At 39.9% G+C, this 13,115-nt stretch overlaps 1 protein-coding gene and 1 long non-coding RNA gene across 11 annotated transcripts in view; one reads left to right on the plus strand and one right to left on the minus strand.

Moving 5' to 3' along the window:
- LOC145510124 (uncharacterized) overlaps positions 1-4,284 on the minus strand; it is a 28,634-nt gene extending 24,350 nt beyond the window's left edge. The window contains exons 1-2 of the long non-coding RNA XR_014056735.1: positions 4,186-4,284; positions 3,624-3,779 (exon numbers count right to left, since the gene is read on the minus strand). This is a non-coding gene — a long non-coding RNA (uncharacterized LOC145510124). The remainder of the gene's footprint in view (positions 1-3,623; positions 3,780-4,185) is intronic.
- LOC145510122 (uncharacterized) overlaps positions 1-13,115 on the plus strand; it is an 838,825-nt gene that overhangs the window by 510,225 nt on the left and 315,485 nt on the right. For 8 of the 10 annotated variants that reach the window (XR_014056705.1, XR_014056704.1, XR_014056713.1 and 5 more), the window contains one exon: positions 8,912-9,082. The gene's annotated coding sequence lies outside the window, so the exon portion shown is untranslated. Of the gene's footprint in view, positions 1-8,911; positions 12,184-13,115 lie in introns of those variants that run through there. The other 2 variants (XR_014056703.1, XR_014056723.1) reach the window with 1 other exon arrangement.

A 13,115-nucleotide genomic window follows, 5' to 3' on the forward strand; every position in this document is an offset into this window, starting at 1 on the left:
GAGATAAACTGAATATCCATTGATAGGGGATGGTTCCATGAATTATATTACATCCAAACAATACTATGTAGCTATTAAAAATGAGGCAGTTCTATAGCACTAATGTAGAACCCATAATGTGACATATCATTAAGCGAAAAAAGCACAGTGCAGAAAATTGTGTATAGCATGCCACTATTGCAAAGTGTGACCTATTTATCACCTCTCTCTCTAACACCTACCTATATTTACATATCTCTATCTCTGGGAAGGAAAGAGAGCCTGAAGAACAAGAAAATAGGGATATAGGGAGACTTACTTTTCCTTTTTGATGTATCTGGTGACATTGGAATTTTTCTTTACCACATATATATATTCCTCATTCAATATAAATGTAATTGAAAAAATAAGACATAATGTCTTCCAAAAGGGTAGTAGCAGAGTAAGAATGGGTTGTTGTAATAGTAGAGATGATGAACATGTTTTTCAAGAAAAGTCATGGCTAACAAATGAACTTATTTACAAAAGAGAAGGAGGCTTATAGATGTAGAAAATAAATTATTATTAGCAAAGCGGGTAGCAGCAAGAGAATGCAGTGGAGATAAATTAGGGATTTGGGATTAAGATACACACCACTGTATATAAAATAGGTAAACAACAAGGACCTACTGTATGGCACAGGGAACTATACTTATTATCTTGCAATAACCTGTAATGGCAAAGAATCTGAATAAGAATGTGTACCTAAGGGTCAGCCACTGTTTCCCCATCTATTTGCCATGAAGTGATGCGACTGGATGCCATGATCTTAGTTTTCTGAATGTTGAGCTTTAAGCCAACTTTTTCACTCTCCTCTTTTACTTTCATCAAGAGGCTCTTTAGTTCTCCTTCACTTTCTGCCATAAGGGTGGTGTCATCCGCATATCTGGGGTTATTGATATTTCTTCCAGGCAATCTTGATTCCAGCTTGTGCTTCTTCCAGCCCAGCGTTTCTCATGATGTACTCTGCATATAAGTTAAATAAGCAGGGTGACGATATACAGCCTTGACATACACCTTTTCCTATTTGGAACCAGTCTGTTGTTCCATGTCCAGTTCTAACTGTTGCTTCCTGACCTGCATACAGGTTTCTCAGGAGGCAGGTCAGGTGGTCTGGTATTCCCCTCTCTTTCAGAATTTTCCACAGTTTATTGTGATCCACACAGTCAAAGGCTGTGGCATAGTCAATAAAGCAGAAGTATATATTTTTCTGGAACTCTCTTGCTTTTCTGATGATCCAGTGGATATTGGCAGTTTGATATCTGGTTCGTGTGCCTTTTCTAAAACCACCTTGAACATCTGGAATTTCATGGTTCATGTATTGCTGAAGCCTGGCTTGGAGAATTTTGAGCATTACTTTACTAGTATGTGAGATGAGTGCAATTGTGCAGTAGTTTGAGCATTCTTTGGCATTGCCTTTCTTTGGGATTGGGATGAAAACTGACCTTTTCCAGTCCTGTGGCCACTGTTGAGTTTTCCAAATTTGCTGACAAACTGAGTGCAGCCCTTTCACAGCATCATCTTTTAGGATTTGAAATAGCTCAACTGAAATTCCATCACCTCCACCAGCTTTGTTTGTAGTGATGCTTCTTAAGGCCCACTTGACTTCACATTCCAGGATGTCTGGCTCTAGGTGAGTGATCACACCATTGTGATTATCTGGGTCGTGAAGATCTTTTTTGTACAGGTCTTCTGTGTATTCTTGCCACCTCTTCTTAATATCTTCTGCTTCTGTTAGGTCCATACCATTTCTGTCTTTTATTGAGCCCATCTTTGCATGAAATATTCCCTTGGTATCTCTGATTTTCTTAAAGAGACCTCTAGTCTTTCCCAATCTGTTGTTTTCCTCTCTTTCTTTGCATTGATCGCTGAGGAAGGCTTTCTTATCTCTACTGGCTATTCTTTGGAACTTTGCATTCAAATGGGTATATCTTTCCTTTTCTCCTTTGCTTTTCGCTTCTCTTCTTTTCCCAGCTATTTGTAAGACCTCCTCAGACAGCCATTTTGCTTTTTTGTAGTTTTTTTTCTTGGGGATGGTCTTGATCCGTGTCTCCTGTACAATGTCACGAACCTCTGTCCATAGTTCATCAGGCACTCTGTCTATCAGATCTAGTCCCTTAAATCTATTTCTCACTTCCACTGTATAATCATAAGGGATTTGATTTAGGTCATACCTGAATGGTCTAATGGTTTTCCCCACTTTCTTCAATTTCAGTCTGAATTTGGCAATAAGGAGTTCATGATCTGAGCCACAGTCAGCTCCCGGTCTTGTTTTTGCTGACTCTGTAGAGCTTCTCCATCTTTGTTGACGTTCACTCTTGCCATCTCCTGTTTGATCACTTCCAATTTGCCTTGATTCATGGACCTAACATTCCAGGTTCCTAGGCAATATTGCTCTTTACAGCATCGGACCTTGCTTCCATCATCAGTCACATCTACAACTAGGTATTATTTTTGCTTTGGCTCCATCCCTTCATTCTTTCTGGAGTTATTTCTCCACTGATCTCCAGTAGCATATTGGGCACCTACCGACCTGGGGAGTTCATCTTTCAGTGTCCTATCTTTTTGCCTTTTCACGCTGTTCATGGGGTTCTCAAGACAAGAATACTGAAGCAGTTTGCCATTCAGAGGAGAGTGAAAAAGTTGGCCTAAAGCTCAGCATTCAGAAAACTAAGATCATGGTATCTGGTCTCGTCACTTCATGGCAAATAGATGGGAAAACAGTGGCTGACTTTATTTTTTTTTTTGGCTCTAAAATCACTGCAGATGGTGATTGCAGCCATGAAATTAAAAGATGCTTATTCCTTGGAAGGAAAATTATGACCAACCTAGAGAGCATATTAAAAAGCAGAGACATTACTTTGTCAACAAAGGTCCATCTAGTCAAGACTGTGGTTTTTCCAGTAGTCATCTATGGATGTGAGAGCTGGGCTATAAAGAAAGCTCAATGCCGAAGAATTGATGCTTTTGAACTGTGGTGTTGGAGAAGACTCTTGAGAATCCCTTGGACTGTAAGGAGATCCAACCAGTCCATCAAAAGGAGATCAGTCCTGGGTGTTCATTGGAAGGACTGATGCTGAAGCTGAAACTCCAGTACTTTGGCCACCTGATGTGAAGGGCTGACTCATTAGAAAAGACCCTGATGCTGGGAAAGATTGAGGGCAGGAGGAGAAGGGGATGACAGAGGATGAGATGGTTGGATGGCATCACCGACTCAATGGACATGAGTTTGGGTAAACTCCGGGAGTTGGTGATGGATAGGGAGGCCTGGCATGCTGCAGTTCATGGGGTCGCAAAGAGTCGGACATGACTGAGCAACTGAACTGAACTGATGTAAGGGTCGTGGCTAGTATCTGCTTCATTCTTCGCTTGCTACTGAGAGACAATGGTGTCAGATTCAGTGGATATTTGCAGACTCTATTATGAAACAGAATGTAATCTATAGATTTTTTTTTTATAATCAAACTAAACAGAGTCCTACTTACAAAGGCCCAGATAGATACTGCGGCCATTCAGGTGCGTGGGACCTGGGGACTTGCAATCCTTTCTTAAGTATATTATCTTCTTTGGTATGCACTCTATCCTCAAAAATGTTCCTGCTTTACCTGTTGCTGCCCCTTTTTTGTCTTGGTCCTGAGTTTGGATCATTTTGGAGCAAGACTAGTGTCAGCTGTCAGCTTAACTGACTGATGTAGTGTTTTCTAGCACACACTTGCATTGACCTGAAGTTGTCTGGTCTCTGCTGTGAATATGCACCTCTTCTGTGGAAAGGAGTGAGATAATAATTAGACTTTATTTTTTTTTATTTCCTTCAACCTTTATATTTAGCTGGATAGATACAGGTATATAAGAATAAAAACAGACATGTCTGAAAGAATAAAACAAAAACTGACAATGGTGATTGGCTCTGGGGAAAAAGCTTGAAAAGTATTCTTTTTATGCCCAATAAGTGGATTGTGGAATTGATAAACTACATTTCCAATACCATGGATGCTGTATTTGCAATGAAGAAAGAAGGAGAAATGAACTAGTTTGAGTTATTTAAACTAGACTGTCTGAGGAAAATAGAAAGAAATAGAATCTCTAATAAGTTAGAGGAAAGTTAGATAATTTTGTAAGTGACATTGAGACTTCTGGCTGACCCTCTAAAGACAGTTATATCCCTACCTCCTTTTACCAAAACAGATTTGTAGCGGACAGACTTTAGAGTGTTTTCAGGATCTCCAGCTCCTGATATTCACACTTTTGTGTGATCCCTTTGAGTATGGGAAGGATCAGTGACTTTCTTCTAAATATTGGAATGTGACAAAGGTGATAGGTTTATGTGATCACATCTGTGATTACATAATAATGTAATGCCCATCATGCTAGACTGTCTCTCTGACTTTGATGAAGCAGGATGCCATGAATCACATAGCATCAGGAAATGAATTTGAACAGCAATCTGAAAGAGTTTGTCAGTAGATCCTTCCCCAGTTGAGCTTCTGATGAGAACATAGTTCTGGCCAAGACTTTGAACATAGGCTGTGAAACTCTAAGCCAAGGATCCAGTTACTCAATGTCAAACTCCTTATCCATAGAAACTGCAACATAGTGTATATTGTCTTAGGCTGATAAGGCTGTGGTAATTTGTGATGCAGCAATGAAAAGCTAACATAGTTCTATATGCATTAATGAATTAATTGTAAAAAAAAATATATACAAATCACTAAAAGAAAATACAGCAGCATGCTTTTATAATCTTGACATACAAAAGATATTTCTAAAGAAGAAATGAATACCAAAAACCACAGCAAAAAACTGGCAAATTTGACTACATCAAAAGTAAAATTGCACATGAAAAAGCCACTGTACTATAACTAATTTCCTTAATTTTTCTATGTCTGTAAATAAAGAAACAAAATCAACAACCAAAAGAAAAATGAGCTGAGAATGTTAACAGTAAGTTCAAAGGAAAAAAAAATGTCTTTACCATTCAACAAAATGCTCAACCTTATTCACAATGAAAGAAACGGAAATTTTCAAAAATGAAATTTCACTTTTTACTTAACAAGTTCACTGATATATGAAGCTTGATAGTACTGGGGAAACAAATACCCATATATTATTATTTGGAATGTAAATTGGTGCAGCCTTTTTGGCAATAGAAATAAAAATTATAGCATACCTACACTTGCCAGTCTTCTTGTATGAAGTTATTCAGTAGTCATGCCCACACATATTACAGTGACTCCTGAATAGCAAAAATTAGAAATAAGCAAAATATTCATCGGTAGAAGACCTGTTAAGAACATTCAGGGGTAGTTTACTGTGGAAAAAAATTTGTTTTTCTGTCTAGAAGTCTTGATAAGGAATGATTTACAAGCTGTTCTTGAGGGCAGGGACCATATTTCATTCATCTCTGTTTCCTTTCAGCCTAGGGCAGTGCTTGATGGTTGGTACATAACAGAGAGGAGCAAATAGTATTTGATGAGCGAATGTATGAAAGCATACTGGTGCATGTATACATCTGGGTAGTGTCTGGGGTTAAACATTAAATGTGAGTGCATTTTAAAAAGTGTTTAAGTGTGTAAAAGATGAAAGCCAGTGTTAACCATAGACTCTGAGGCATTATGTGATGCTTTTGAATCCTGATCTTTTGTACACTGAGACCATGTCTGGAACCACCAGGGAAGCTAAATGAACTCTATGAAGGCTTTCCTAGAGTGGGTTTGGGAGCTACAGGGAGGAGGAATTTAGTTATAAAATGAGAGGAGAAAGAACAGGTAGGGTGTAGCCTGACCCTCCTTTTTATGCTTCCTTAGTAACACCCTGCCCTAAAGGTCACTCTCCAGCCATCTCTAGTCTCCCTGTCCCTTTAATTCTGCTTATAGTCCAGCACATGATTAATAGTCCTCCTACAACCCTCTCCCCACTGCCTTTAAATGCAGCCACACTACCACTCACCTAAACCCGACAGAAAAAAATACAGTCCTGTCACAATCTTGTGGCAAGCTAGATCTCCCAGCATTAAATCACCATTAAGGGCCTCTGTGAATTTGATAGCAGCTTTAGGGTTTTTTTTCACCTTTTTCTCTCGTTTAGAACTCAGCTAAAGCTTTCCTGTTATGGGAGGTGGATGCTATAAAGACAAACAGTTCACTATCCTGGCCTCCACAGGTACCCTCAATCCATAATTGTTGCACGAGAGGAGAAGTGCAGAGGACCTCCTGGCAAGACCCTTTCAGGCAGAGTAGCCTCTGTCTGTTGAGCTGTTGGCAGGGTGGAGATGTGATGTCTGCATCTGCTATCTGCACAGCCATTTGTGAAATGCTTTTCATAGGTCTCCCATCGGATCCTACCAGGAATCCTGCTAACAGAGGTGTTTATTATGTTCATTTTATAGATAAGGAAACCAAGATCCAAAGGCCTGAAGTAATTAATACAACCCCAGGACTGAACACAGGACCTCTCACTTAAGAGACCGGAGATTCTGAGAATCTTAGATATTTCCCAAATAATTTGTTCTTTCCAAAGCCTTCCCTGGGCATGTCAGGCTCTGAAAGTAGACATCCTAAGTTCACATCTTGGCTCTACCAGTTACTGTTTGGGTGACTTCGGAAAGTTACTAACTGACCTATCTTACATTTATGTAATGCCACAATAATGTTGCTAAACAGACAGCTATGGGTCTTCAGTGGCATGCAATATTAAGCATAGTAAACATTTATTTTTGCTCAAGAATCCAGAGATTGACTGATCAAGGCTGGGCTCACTTAGGTAATCTCTGCTTAGCTGGTGCATCTGCTGGGTGTTGGCTAGTCGGCTAGCGTGAGTCAAATTTGCTTCATGTGCCTCCCACGTTCCAGCCAGCTTGTCCAGGCTACTGCACATGAGAAAGGTTTTAAGAGAGACAATTGAAGCAGGCAAGCTCTCTTTAAGCATAAGTTCAGAACTGGCACGCCATCACTTCTACACAGCTATTTGGACCAAAACAAGTCACAAGACTAGCCTAGATCCAAGAGATGGGAAAGTAGACTCTATCCTCTGAGAAGACCCACAAAATCACTGGACACAGGATATGCATAGAGGCAGACCATTAAATGGCACCATTAGTATAACTAAATCCAGCTTGAACATCTGAAAGTTCATGATTCATGTACTATTGAAGCCTGGCTTGGAGAATTTTGAGCATTACTTTGCTAGCATGTGAGATGAGTGCAATTGTGCAGTAGTTTGAACATTCTTTGGCATTGCCTTTCTTTGGGATTGGAATGAAAACTGACCTTTTCCAGTCCTGTGGCCACTGTTGAGTTTTCCAGATTTGCTGGCATATTGAGCAAATATACCGGCATCATCTTTCAGGATTTGAAATAGCTCAACTGGAATTACATCACCTCTGCTAGTTTTGTTTGTAGTGATGCTTCCTAAGGCCCACTTGGCTTCACATTCCAAGATGTCTAGCTCCAGGTGAGTGATCACACCATCATGGTTATCTGGGTCATGAGGATCTTTTTTTTATAGTTCTTCTGTGTATTCTTGCTTTATTGACTACGCCAAAGCCTTTGTGTGGATCACAACAAACTGTGGAAAATTCTTAGAGTTGGGACTATCAGACCACCTGACCTGCCTCCTGAGAAATCTGTGTGCAGGTCAAGAAGCAATAGTTAGAATTGGACATGGAACAACAGACTGGTTCCAAATAGGAAAAGGAGTATGTCAAGGCTGTATATTGTCACCCTGCTTATTTAACTTATATGCAGAGTATATCATATGAAACGCCAGGCTGGATGAAGCACAAGATGGAATCAAGATTGCCAGGAGAAATAACCTCAGATATGCAGATGACACCACCCTTATGGCAGAAAGCAAAGAAGAACTAAAGAGCATCTTGGTGAAAGTGAAAGAGGAGAGTGAAAAAGCTGGTTTAAAACTTCACATTCAGAAAACTAAGATCATAGCATCCAGTCCCATCACTTCATGGCAAATAGATGGGGAAACAGTGGAAACCGTGAGAGACTTTATTTTGGGGGGCTCCAAAATCACTTTAGATAGAGACTGCAGCCATGAAATTAAAGATACTTTCTCCTTGGAAGAAAAGCTATGACCAACCTAGACAGCATATTAAAAAGCAGAGACATTACTTTGCCAACAAAGATCCGTCTAGTCAAAGCTATGGTTTTTCCAGTAGTCATGTATAGATGTGAGAGTTGGACTATAAAGAAAGCTGAGTGCTGAAGAATTAATGCTTTTGAACTGTGGTGTTGGAGAAGACTCTTGAGAGTCCCTTGGACTGCAAGGAGATCCAACCAGTCCATCCTAAAGGAAGTCAGTCCTGACGATTCATTGGAAGGACTGATGCTGAAGGTGAAACTCCAATGATTTGGCCACCTGATGTGAAGAACTGACTCACTGGAAAAGACCTTGATTCTGGGAAAGATTGAAGGCGGAAGGAGAAGGGGATGACAGAGGATGAGATGGTTGGATGCCATCACCGTTGCAAAGGACATAATTTTGAGTATGCTCTGGGAATTGGTGATGGACAGGGAAGTCTGGTGTGCTGCAGTCCATGGGGTCACAAAGAGTTGGACATGACTGAGTGACTGAACTGTCTGACTGAGTATAACTATCTCCTAAAATCCCTGAGCACTTTCATTTTTGCATTTTAGGAACAGAGGTTAAAATAGCATCCATTGCATGTGGACATTGTAAAGATAATATGAAGCAATGTGTTAGGAGTACTCTACTGTGTGTTAGGCTGAGGGGCAGGGAGTTAGGATGCTCCTGATCCTAATGACTTTGTGAAGAGTTGCCATACCAGGCATGAACTGGCCACCTCCAGATGTCTTCCACTTGAGAGATAAACCCTCAAGTGTTTAAATCATTATCATTTTGATTTCTTTTTTTTCCACAGGGAGCCAAATCCAATCCTCATTTGTTTCTCCCCCACCATACTGGCATAACAGCACATGTTATTTGATGAACATGCTAGAGAAGAGACATGAATCTTTGGATATGGGGTTGGAGAGGAGCAACCCTAGCAGTTCCTGACCTGTACACTTCCACGTTGGTGTCATGTGAATACGTGAGTAACTGAATCTGGGCCAGAGGCCTCTGTCTATTGGTTGAGCAGACCACTGGCCATGAAATGGCCTGGCCTGAGAGCTCTGTCCAGGGTGGGAGCTTGGTATTGGGTGATGACTAAATACTTGATCAGTCCCTCTTGTACATGTTTTGGATTTGAGACACACAGATGACAGTTGAATGAAGCTAGGAGAGCAGCAGAGGCTGAGAGAAGCTGCCTTATGTGAATGTCAGTCACTGGAATATCTGACTCCCTCACCTAGAATGGTATTATATTTTTAGCAGAGGGTTCAGTTCTCTGTGTGTCCTTGTTGTGTTGCCTGAGAGTTTTCATTTCTTCTTTGTGGGACCTTCTGTCATGATGCAAAACTAGCGCCTAAGTGACCCAGCATGTGCTTCACTTATCAGTGTTCTCTATGTTATTTACAGATGATTTTTTAAATGATGCTTGCTTTTCTCTGTCAATTAATGGTGTATCATGACCACCTCCACAGGCTGGTAAATATTCTTTTCCAACAGCATATGATCTAGGGTAGAGTACAAGTGTCCCTCGCTCTCCAAAAGTAGAGCGTTCCTGTGTCTGTTCCTTAAGACAAAATGTTGTAAAGTGAAAAAGAAAGTACTTTAGGACATGTCTTGCTAATGGATGCTCAAAATAAATTGAGATAAAACACAGATGGTCACACAGTTTAAAGCTATGGCGGCTTGAGGCTGAGGTGGTGAGTGTGGTTTCCAGGGAAGGGTTTTGTGGGCACTCTTCTCGCTGCTTCAGGTATGCACTGCCTCTATAATGGCTCACTGCAAAGCAGCACTGAATGCTCTTTTCATGTTGTGTCTTTTTTCATAAAAGTGGACATAATCTTTGGATTTCTTTCAGTGAGCAAAAGCAGGTAATGTTGGTCTTTCTAAAAAGAGAAGTGGTGTAAAGCAAACTTTTGAAAAGCAGGGGATGCCTGGATTCTATCGTATGACTCTATTTGTTTAATTGTTCCCCTAATGTCGGATGCTTATTAGGTCATGAACTATCTTTTTGTTTGTGTGATTGTTTTGCTTTCATATACAGCATCAAAGTCAACATCTTTGAAATGAAATGTTTGTATACATCTATGATATTTTTATAGATAGAAGTTTGATAGGAAGATACTTTTTTAATTTATTTATATTTAATTGAAGGATAATTGCTTTACAGTACTGTGTTGGTTTCTACCAAAGATCAACATGAATCAGCGATAGGTTTACCCATGTCCCCTCCTACTTAAACATCCCTCGCACCTTCCTCTCCATCCCTCCCTTCTAGGTTGTTACCAAGCCCTGGTTTTGTTCCCTGAGTAATACAGCAAATTCCCATTGGCTATTTATTTTACATACGGTAATTTGATAGGAGCATATTTGATAAGAAGGGAAATGTTCTAGTCTAAGGATTTGGCATGAAATAAGCACAGATTTGCAAACTAGAAAAACACAAGACATCATATCAAATGATCAAACTTTGCTACTGTTGGCTACATGGAAGGAGATAGTGGCTGAATGATTGATAGATTTGAAAGCTAAGTTAAGTCATGGCCATCATTGAGGGTTTTTTTTTTTTTTAATATGTGGAAAACCTGGAGTATCTTAAGGTGAATCTCTTTTTCCCTTACAAAGTTAGTGTTGTGTTACAGAGAGGGTCAGCAGAGGTTAACCTAGGCCATTTCACATGAGTTTAATCCATAGTAAAAGGAAAAAAAAAATCCTTTTGTAGTGTGCTTTGTTAAAAAAAAACAAAAAACACTATGCATTTAAGGGTATTTTATCAGTGTAGCTATAGTCTTACAACAAATAATGTGCTAAGTAGAGATAAGTCTGTATTGCATTAATACCACCACTTCCTGTTTGTGTCCACCTTTTGAACAACTGAAAAAAAATGGTGTTTCACTGGATTCTGAAAATAACATAGCTCAAATGGAAGATAACCTCCCCATTTTACAGAAGAAGGAACTGGAGTTAGAAATAGAATGTCATTTGTTAAATAGAATGTCAGAGCTATAATGCCAGAATCTGATTTTTCAAGGTCACCTGACTTCACCCTGCATTTTCTTGTGGTGACAGTGAGACTTGGCTATAAGGCATCATCACACAGCTCTTACATGAAGGAAGTAGGCCTACACCCACTCCTGATTTCACATCCCCCACCATTTCCCCCTCACTCTGAGTCAGCCAGTTAGCCAGAATCAGAGTCTGGATAACAGGCCAGGTAGACTGATTCCAGGTTCAGTTTTTCCCAATAAACGAATGGAAATCCTCTTGTTCTACTTTCCTTCCTTGAAATAGTAAACCTTAATATGCACAAGAATCATAAGGGTTTTCTTAAACATGACTGTTTCCTAGGTCCCATCCCAGGCACTCCTCCATTTCAGCAGGCCTGGGGTTAGACTCAGGTATGCAGGTTTTTAACACACTCTTCAGTTGTTGATGAGGAAAAGGGGTGCACAGAGAAGACTTTAAGAAACGCTGTCTGTCCAATTTCAAGGTTGAAATCTGCTTTGTCTCCCCTTCAAGCATGTCTGCTCTTAGCAAAGTGACTCCAGCCCCGCCTTTTTGTAACCCCTTATCAGTTCTATGTGTTTTGCAAATTGCATTTGCTCTTCATTTATGGACAAACCAGGTCAGCACTGCCAGGCCAATAAGAGCTGGATTTTCCCTGGCCTCATGCATCAGTGACATATTTGCCAGCATCGGCCCAGTTCCGACATCCCTGCAATCGGCTGTGGTTGATGATGATGCAGGATACACATGACTCGATTTGTGGAGAGCCGGCTAAGCTTTCAGGGAAGTCAATAAGAAAAATCTCATTTTGATCTGCAGATTGGGCTCATTTGATTTGAAAGTCACTGGTGGCAAAAGAAATATGGGGTCCAGGGATGTCTCAAGCCCCTCTCTGGCTGTAATCACCCCTGAGAAGCACTTTTCTCCATCTGCCTTTCTCCATAGATTCAATGTGTCAGTGGTGGAGGGGGAAAAAAAAAAAGCAACAAACACTCAGACTTTCTGGATGATTCTTCTTTCTCACTCCTTACAGAGGAGAAAGGGTCAAAACAACACCATCAACCATTCTCCCAAACCATTTGCTGTGTGGCTCCTAGGAAACCATATGGCCTTTGTGACTTCCTATATAGGTCTGTGACTTTCAACTTAAAGAGGTCAGAGAGGGAGAAATTAAGTGCATCATTATACTTTATGAAGTAGCTCTTGGGTCTGGGTGTTCCGTGGGCTTATGTGCATGTCAAAATGGTAAAGTTTACCTCCAGCGCATCTCTTGACGCTAATGAGATATGTTTATCCTCGCCCCCCACTTTACTCTAATGTTTGCTATAGATTCTACAAAAATCTTTCTGGTTTCCCTGCTTCCTGCCTTTTCCCATCAAATTCATTATCCATGAAGTCCCTTTGGTGGCTTTGCATTTTCCTAAAGATGCAATCTAAATTTGTGCTGTCCAGTGTGGTAGCCACTAGCCACATGTGATTGTTCAGTAGTTAAAATGTGATGAGTCTGAATTGAGAAAGTGATAACTGTGAACATCAGATTACAAAGATTTAGGGGAAAAAAGGATATAAAGTATCTTATTAATAATTTTCTATGGATTACATGTTGAAATAATATTTTAATTATACTGGATTAACTAAAATATGTCATTACATTTAACTTCAGATGTTTCTTTTTTACTTTTTAAAATATGGCTACTAGAAGATTGAAAATTACATACATAGCTCACATTGTGTATCTTGGATAGTGCTGGTCTAAACTCTGGAATGTGGCTTGTTCTCATTTTGTTCCATTCCCTTATCATACCTTCTCTTTTGGTTACATGAATTTCTTTTGATCTCTTGAATTCATTACTCATCCTTTTGTTTCTGGGGTTTTAGTAAGCTATTGCTTTCTTCCATAACTGCTCTTTCACTAACTCTTACTTATATTTCAGTATGTCTTCTGCAAATTGTTTCTTGGATGTCACTAGCTCATTCATGACTTCCTGAGTCTGGCTTAGATAGGCTAT

Source organism: Giraffa tippelskirchi, chromosome 6 (assembly GCF_054371585.1).
Source record: "Giraffa tippelskirchi isolate mGirTip1 chromosome 6, T2T-mGirTip1v1.2.pri, whole genome shotgun sequence".
Classification (NCBI taxonomy): domain Eukaryota; kingdom Metazoa; phylum Chordata; class Mammalia; order Artiodactyla; family Giraffidae; genus Giraffa; species Giraffa tippelskirchi.